An 8,786-nucleotide genomic window follows, 5' to 3' on the forward strand; every position below is an offset into this window, starting at 1 on the left:
TCTAATTATATTATTATTATTATTATAAAAATATTTTATTTGATATATTTGTAAATTATTATCAATAACTATCGTTAATTGAAGATGGTAGAAAAGAGATAATAGATTGAGATATATATTACAAAAGAAATTGAAGTTAATATGCTCACAAAAGAAGTTATTTTGATTTTTATATTATTTTAAGCTTTATTTTTTAAACTTTTTAATTTTCAATCTTTTATTTTATTTTGATGAATAAATATGATATTTGATTTGAAATGTTAAAAGGATAAATTAAAAATTTTGGAGTCCAACAATTTCGACAATTGTGGTCGACGATGATTGATGTCAGAAACGATGATGACAACGATGGTGATAAGTGACCGCCAATGACATAAATTTTGATTAGATTTAGGGGTAAAATTAATCTTTTATATAAAATTTATGGTTTAAGTTAGTATTTTGATCTAAATTACTATTCTATCTAAATGCAGGGTCAAGTTCAAAATTTAACCATTTTTACCAGTGACCAAAATATGAATCGATGAACAAAAATGATCAAAACCAAAAATTTTCAAAACTTGTGAGTAAAATAGAACAGATAAAAAATATAAGGGACAACTATTGTTATTTAACCCTAATAATTGTCAAAGCGATCAAAACCTTTGCAAGCCCAATATCCTATCCGGTATTTGCCCTCGCAAATCCTTTTCCTTGTCTCAACTGACAAATAACCAAAGCCAAATTCAATCCTTTCTTTCTTTCTTTCAACTTCTCCTTCTTCTTCTTCTCCCATTCTCAAGCTTCCAATGGAGACTGCAGCTTCTCTTCTTAGCGGCGGTTTAGTCAACTTTTGCGGTGGCGGCTCCGTCTCTGTTCTTGACGCCCCCCTTCGAAATTTCAAGCTTCAATCTCTTCCCGGTTGGAAGAAAAATCAGGGTTTTGGGGTTATAAAAGCTTCTGTTGCTAAAACAGAAGTTGCAGTTCTTAGAATAGGTACTAGAGGAAGGTACGTTTCTTTGTCCTGAGATTTGTTTTCTGGATTTATTGCTTAATAATGTGGATCGTTGGCGTCCTTGGTTGATGAACTCAGATGGTTTGAATTATAATGCGGGAAAGTGAACTTCTTGTTTTAATAATGGATGTTTTCTTTTCTCCGGGTTTTATTTGATGTATATGTAAAATCTAGCTCTGATTTTACTGATTCTGTAATTTAAATATCTAATTTGAACGTGTAATTGTAGGCTTGACTATGATTCATTCGATCAGACATTGATGCTTTTAGTATTAATGAACATGAGTCAGTTTGGTTTAATTTAAAATACAAAATTGATAGTTCGTCTCATGGATTTAAATTGCGCTTACGGTAGCATTTTCATTGGGTTTATGGCGACTGTGGCAATAGCATCTATTGTGCGTATCGTGGTTGTGCAATAACGGTTCGGACACCACCTTTACCTAACGGCTGCTATTCTGACAGCGGACCGCCGTTTAAATCCCAGTTTTGTCTTTTATTTTACTGAAATATATCAATTTAAGATTACTACAATTCATGTTTTTGAAATTTTCAAAACAATTTGGAGGCTTTCTAATTGAAGAAATGTACTTTTCTCACTTCTTTTGTTCTAATGGTTAACATTATTGAAGATAACACTTTTTATCCATATGTTCGAAATTGGTCATGTATCTTTCTCTTTGAATTTCATGTTTAGGACAGCCCATTAGCACTGGCGCAAGCTCACGAGACACGCGACAAACTTATGGCTTCCCATCCCGAACTAGCTGAGGAAGGGGCTATCAAAATTGTTGTAATAAAGACAACTGGTGATAAATATTGAGTCAGCCACTTGCAGACATTGGTGGGAAGGGCTTGTTCACAAAAGAAATAGATGAGGCTTTGATAAACGGAGATATCGACATTGCCGTCCACTCGATGAAGGACGTTCCTACTTATTTACCCGAAAAGACAATTCTAACTTGCAACCTTTTGCGTGAGGATGTTCGTGATGCATTTATTTCCCTGAATGCATCTTCTTTGGCTGAGCTACCTGCAGGGAGTGTCGTCGGTACTGCATCACTTAGAAGAAAGTCACAACTACTTAACAGATATCCATCGCTCAAGGTAAGTTACTTTGCTACATCGTACATTGTTATATTTGTAGAAGAATTAACAGTCAATTACGAGACATTTTTTTTGAAATATACTTTTCATTTGGTCTTGTATGAGCCGACACAGTTGATTTGAATTTTCTTATGCCGCATTGCATTTAAAATATCATTATTACAGCTCTGATGAAAAAGCATGTCGTCTTTGAATTAAAACGTACATAATTGTGTTAATATTTATTTGTTTTAAATTAGTTATAGTTTTCTTTGCCATTTAGGTGGAGGATAATTTCCGGGGTAATGTACAGACACGATTAAGAAAACTTTCTGAGGGGGCGGTTCAAGCAACTTTATTGGCATTAGCTGGACTCAGGCGCCTGAGCATGACAGAAAATGTTACTTCTATTCTTTCAATTGATGAAATGCTCCCAGCTGTGCGCAAGGGGCTATTGGAATTGCATGCCGAAGCAATGATGAAAAGATGGTATGTTTTATTTTTACTTGATTTATGGCTGAGTTCAAATTTCTAACCATATGTAGCGAGGGCAGAGCCACTTTTTAGGGTATGCTACGTATGTGGTCCTAAGTTGGCTTATCTCTCGCTAAGTCGGTTAAAGGTCTTCTAGGGCCTTCTAGAGTATGCTACCCACCTACCCCTATGCAGTGTGCGGGTAGGGTACCTTTCTGTGTGGGCTTGTGAGGGCGATGCACCCCCCCCCCGGTGCCTTCTCCAAGCCATGTTGTGGTGCTACACTAGGCTGTTGCCGATCCTTGAGCCTTGAAACCCCTTCCTTAGCCTCAAATACTTCTTGAGCTAGGTGCGGGTGCTAGGCACGACCAAATGCTATGTTGCAGCATGCCGTGCTCATGATGCCTTTGAATTGAAGTTTTGCCATTGATTTATGTCTTCCATGTCTGACGTTACATGTCAACAAAATTTTATTTGTATCATGTAAATCTATTTTGATCTCCTACCCAACCATTGATTTTGCCGGTTCCAATTTATAGGCAAACTACCTAGCTTCACTAAACCACGAAGAAACACGACTGGCAGTTGCATGTGAGAGGGCCTTCCTAGAGACATTGGATGGGTCTTGCCGTACTCCAATCGCCGGCTATGCGTCCAAAGATGAAGATGGTAACTGTGTATTCAAAGGATTGGTAGCTTCACCAGATGGAACACGTGGTACGATCATCACTCCAACATTTCCGTAATTTCTAATCATCTTTTTCTTGCCTTTTAACTGTCATTTCTTCTCCATATGTGTGTGTGTATATGTATGTATATTTCAGTGCTTGAAATCTAGAAAAGGTGCATATGCTTATGAAGACATGGTTATGATGGGGAAGGATGCTGGCAAAGAACTCTTTCTAGGGCTGGGTCAGGCTTTTTTGATTCTTGAGTAATTTAAGAACAAAATGGGCTAATTCTAGGATTTAACTTCCAAGGATTTGTGTCCTGAGCCTTTGTTTGTTGTAGTTGTAGGGTTAGCTTCTATGGTTTTCCCCTTTTTTTTCTTTCGTTTGGTTTATTGTATGATTAAATTTTGAACCATGTCATTTTTAATGGGTTATTATTTGATACACAATTTGTGTAAAATTTATTTCACATAATTTTCTATTTTAATCGTAAACTTTAAAATATACAGACGTGTGTAAATTAAGATTTACCCCGCTTATATATTACGAAATTTAAAATAGAAAGACGTGTGTAAATAGACAGATTTCTCCCCCCGATGGAACCCCTACGAAAAATTCATCTCTTACATGTAAGGACTCTCTCATGAAGGATTCTTCTGCGATGAACGAAGACCCGGAAGAAATTTTTGATGAAGATGATATCGAAATTCAAGATGATGCTGTCAGATCCGTCGTTGATGGAATCCCATCCATTGAATTTTCCGATCGGATTCAAAAGCTTAATGAAAAAAGCTTCGATCAAACACTCATTGTCAAAATCTTGGGTCGTCGTATTGGTTACACAACCCTGCGTTCTAAAATCAACGAATTATGGAAACCGAAACAAGCCATCAAATTAATGGACATAGAGGACGACTACTTCCTGGTTACCTTTCGAACGAACTCCGATTATCTCAACGCTTTGGACACCGAATTTTTCTACAAACATGCCTCACCTAAAAGTTATGGCGTGGATCAGACTCCCCGGGCTTCCCGTTACCTTCTACAAACGAAGCTTAATCGAGGAAATGGTGGCGATCAAACGGAATGGGGTCGTCGAGGCCAGTTTCGCCGAATGGCGATCACCATTGACTTATCCAAGCAACTGATCTCAAAACTTATGGTGAACGGTAATATACAATTGGTCGAATATGAATCACTCCCTTATATTTGTTTCCATTGCAGCGGGTATGGACATTCTCTTTATTCTTGCCAGACAACCAATCGACTGAAGCACCTGCTGTCTCAAATCCCCCTCCTACGCTTCACAACGATCACTCAGAATCTTTCGGGCCTTGGATGGTGGCCCAAAGTCCTCTTCGCCGGATAATCAAAAAGCAGGAGGCACCAACAAACCCTAATAACATGGTTCAGAGCTCCCGATTCAACCCGATAATTGATATGGATACCAATGATGCGACTGAACAGCCTGCTCCTGTTCACCCTCAAACGATTGCTGATCCTCCCCGACTAAATCCCAAGTCTAAATCCAAAGGAAAATCGAAAGTGGCTACCAAAGCTCCTAAGGCTATAACAATCCGGAAACCGTTCACTGTCCAATTCTCTGATTTCCCCGCCCTTCAGGATCTCTCTTCGCGACCTTCAAGTTCTAGTTCAGCCGTTCAGCCTCGTCCACCTTCTAGCTTGGACAAATCGAGACACTCGACTACTGTTATGAAGGAGAATGAGAGCCCGGATTTTGCCAAGCTCTACGCCTCCTGCTTTAACTGATTCTCACGAATCCAAGGGCCTCCGGGTGATCCTCTCCATCATTTAAAGCAGCAAGATATTCTCATGATCATGTTTTGAGCATTAATGATTCTGTTGAGAATATGCGTCATGCTTTGGTGGGTGATAATTCTCATGGCCATGTCTTGAATATTAATGATTCTGTTGAGAATATACGTCATGCTTTGGTTGGTGATAGTGCCGTGGCAATGGTTGAATAAACCTGCTCTTATGCTCCTATTTTTTCGTTATTTTATGGATCTCAAAATTCTATGTTGGAACGTTCAAGGCTGTGGTCACCCCCGCTTCTTGTCTGCAGCCAAACAATATTTACGTGACTATAAGCCTGATCTGGTGGTTTTTGTTGAGCCAAGAATTAGCGGTCTTCGAGCTGATGTGGTTATCTCTGCTTTAAATTTCCCATCATTCTCATCGTATTGAAGCAAATGACTTTTCGGGGTTATCTGGATCGTTGGTATGACTTCGTCTCTGTTAATATTATTGCTAATCATTTCCAATTCGTCACTTTGCATTATGGTATTAGAAGCAGCTTTTCTACTAGCTACAGCTGTTTGTTCTAGTCCTTCAGCAGCTGGTACGAACTTCTCTGGCCCTACTTGCGAAGTTTAGCTGCCTCTATTCGCTCTCCCTGGATCTTCTTTGGCGATTTTAATGGTACCCTCAGCCCTGATGATAGAAAAGGTTGTTCTTCGTCGGCAAAGCTAGCAAAGATTTCCAGAATCTGCTCTTTGACTATTGGCTCCACGATTTGGGTTTCAATGGTCCGGATTACACTTGGTAGAGGAACATCTTTTGTTCGCCTTGATAGATTCATTTGAAACAACTATTGGGATGAGTCTTTCCCGAATCTTCGGTTCAGCACCTCCTTCGTATGGGGTCTGATCATCGACCCATTCTCCTCCAAGTTGGTCGGGAGTCGCACTCCTCTAATAAAAGTAATTTTCGTACTTCTCTGGTTGGCTCATCTATGACTGAGACCATTCGTATCTTCACCAAAGCCGCTGACTCTGGAACAAGACGGTGTTCAGCTAACTGGGCACCAAAAATTGGATTGTTATGGCAAGACTTAGAGGAATCCAAAAGCCCTTAGCTCTCACTCTTCTCGCTTCTTGTCTAAATTGGAATCAGAATTAATTATTGAGCTTGAGCATCTCTTAGACCAAGAGGAGCTTCTTTGGCGGCAAAATCCTGTTCTGATGGATTGTTTTGGGAGATCGAAATACTCGATATTTTCACAGGAAAGCTATTTGTCGCAAGCAAAAAGATCACTTTCTTAAAACTTTGAAACGGGACATGGTGCGATGACGAATCAATTCTTAAAGAAGAAGCTGTTGTTTCTTCCAACACCTCTTCACGAATTCGGACCAAGATTCGGGTTCTTTCCCCCTCTGTGGCTTATTTCCCACGCTGGCACCAAATCTTACTGCTACTCTTGATCTCGTCCCTTCAGCCGATGAAATTTACCAAGCCCTCATGAGCACGTCACCCTTAAAATCCCCTGCGATGGTCTTCATGCCGAATTTTTTAAGAAGCAATGGTGTACGTGGGGCCTTCGATTATTTCAATGATCCAGAACATCTTCCGGGGTAATGCTTTAGAACCTGCCCTGAACAGAAACAATCCTGGTTCTTATTCCTAAATGCGACAGGCCTGAATCTCTCACAGATTTTAGACCTATCAGCCTTTGCATTGTCATGTATAAGCTGATCACGAAGTTAATTGTCAGTCGATTAAAGCCTATCTTTCCGATCCTGATTGACCATCAAACCAGCTTTCTTGCGGGGCGCAACATAATTGAAAATATCATCATAAACCAGAAAGCAATTCATTCTATGAGATTGTCCAAAAATAAGAATGGTGGATGGCTATCAACATAACTGGTAACTGGGATCTACACAAACTCTCTGTCTATTTCACTCCTGATAGCATTCCTCATATTCCTGGAATCAAATGCCCGATCGAAGTGATGGTCCTGAAAAGCCGATCTGGCGGTGGAGTCCTAATTTCTCATTTCAGATTAGTTCTGCTTATCGTTTCGGACGCACAACTTGGGATCGAAAGCAACCTATATGGAATTTTTGGAAGTTGAAGGTACACCAACGTATCCGCTTATTTCTTTGGCTCGCCTCTAAACAAAGGATAATGACAAATGTTGATGCGCCATCGATCCATTGCTCATCAACCCACTGCCCTTGCTGTCTCGAAGCCGTGGAAACTTCGACCCACGCCTTAAGGGATTGCATGTATGCCCAAGCTGTTTGGGGAGTGATTCTCCCCAACTCCATCCTTCTTTCTTACACTTGAAGATAGGATACCCTCCAACTTGAAAGCCACTTATCTTCATATAGGCAGCAACCTATCTTGCCTTTAGTTTTCGCCTCAACTCTCTGGCAAATATGGAAAAATCGAAATGACATAACCTTTAATCGGCTCGATTCTTGGCTGTCTCTACCGCTACTAGAAGTATTACTTGTGGAAGATACTATTCTGAGAGTTCCTGCATGGTGTCCATATCAGAAACTCCATCGCTGCTCCTATCCATTGGCATCCTCCGCCTGGGGGCTGAATATGTTTGAGTACGGATGGAGCTGTTTCTTCAGGTACAGCTACTGGCTCATTGGCGGCCTTTTCAGAGACAATGAGGGATCATGGATTTCGGGGTTCGACAAAAAGATAGGCATCACCAATCCTCTACAATGTGAATTATGGGCAATTTTAATTGGCTTACAACTATCTTGGGACTTTGGTTTTGAGAAGCTGTTGATCTAAACTGACAGTAAAGAAGTTGTTCGTCTCCTCCATGATCATAAAGCTGCCTCAAGCTCCAAACTCCCCTGGTTCGAGCAATTGAAAGATTTCGCCACAGAAGCTGGGTTATCGACATAACTTGGATCGATCGAGAATGCAACAAGCTTGTGGATAAATTGGCTAAACTTGACAGCCATTATGCTTTACAGACATTCGATGTGCATCCCACGCATTTACTGCAATACACCTCTTGATGTAAACTTCATGTTTTGACTTACCTACAATTTTTTAAAAAAGTCTATAAATACGATTAATTCATTCCTACTAACATTATGATAATTGTCCAATGTGTCACAATTATGTAATTATCATGGTTTTCAGAACCGGATCGGTTAGCGAACCGGTTATGCTACCGGTTCACTGGTTCAACCGGTCGAATTGGTCCGACCGGTCGGAAGAATCGGACGACGTCATAATTATTTAAAAAAATTAAATAAAATACCAAAAATATTTAATAAAAAATAATTTTTTATATCACAAGTCATATTCAAAGCAAGTCATAACATATATAAGTTAAAAACCATAAAATCAAGTGAAACAAAATGATTCAAATTAACTACAACATAATTTAAGGTAAAACATATTAAATAATAATATAATTATATAACTATAATTAAAAAATAAATTTGGGGTTAAAAAAATCATAACAAAATGATATTGTTTGGTTTAATTTTTTTTTTTAAAAAAACAATCTCACATGGCTAAGAAACATAGAAGAGCTTCCCAAAAGTCTAAAGAGAAATGAGAAGAACAAAACAATCTCACATTGCTAAGAAACATAGAAGAGCATCACAAGTAACTTCTATAAATAATAGAGGTAATTTGGCATTCAAAATCATGGAGCTTTTTTGTGAGCATTGAGTGAAATATTCTTTTACTTCAATCAAGCTCGAATTTTAGACTTAAATCGAGCTTCTAATTTTTTTTTTTCAAGCCTTTTTGAGTTCAAGTTCAATATTATATTT

At 38.9% G+C, this 8,786-nt stretch overlaps 1 pseudogene; it reads left to right on the top strand.

Annotated features, from left to right (window-relative positions):
- Positions 1-725: 725 nt before the first annotated feature.
- On the top strand, positions 726-3,503 carry LOC120175380 (annotated as a pseudogene).
- Positions 3,504-8,786: the final 5,283 nt, after the last annotated feature.

Source organism: Hibiscus syriacus, unplaced genomic scaffold, assembly GCF_006381635.1.
Source record: "Hibiscus syriacus cultivar Baekdansim isolate YM2019G1 unplaced genomic scaffold, ASM638163v2 tig00112206_pilon, whole genome shotgun sequence".
In the NCBI taxonomy this organism is placed as follows: Eukaryota; Viridiplantae; Streptophyta; class Magnoliopsida; order Malvales; family Malvaceae; genus Hibiscus; species Hibiscus syriacus.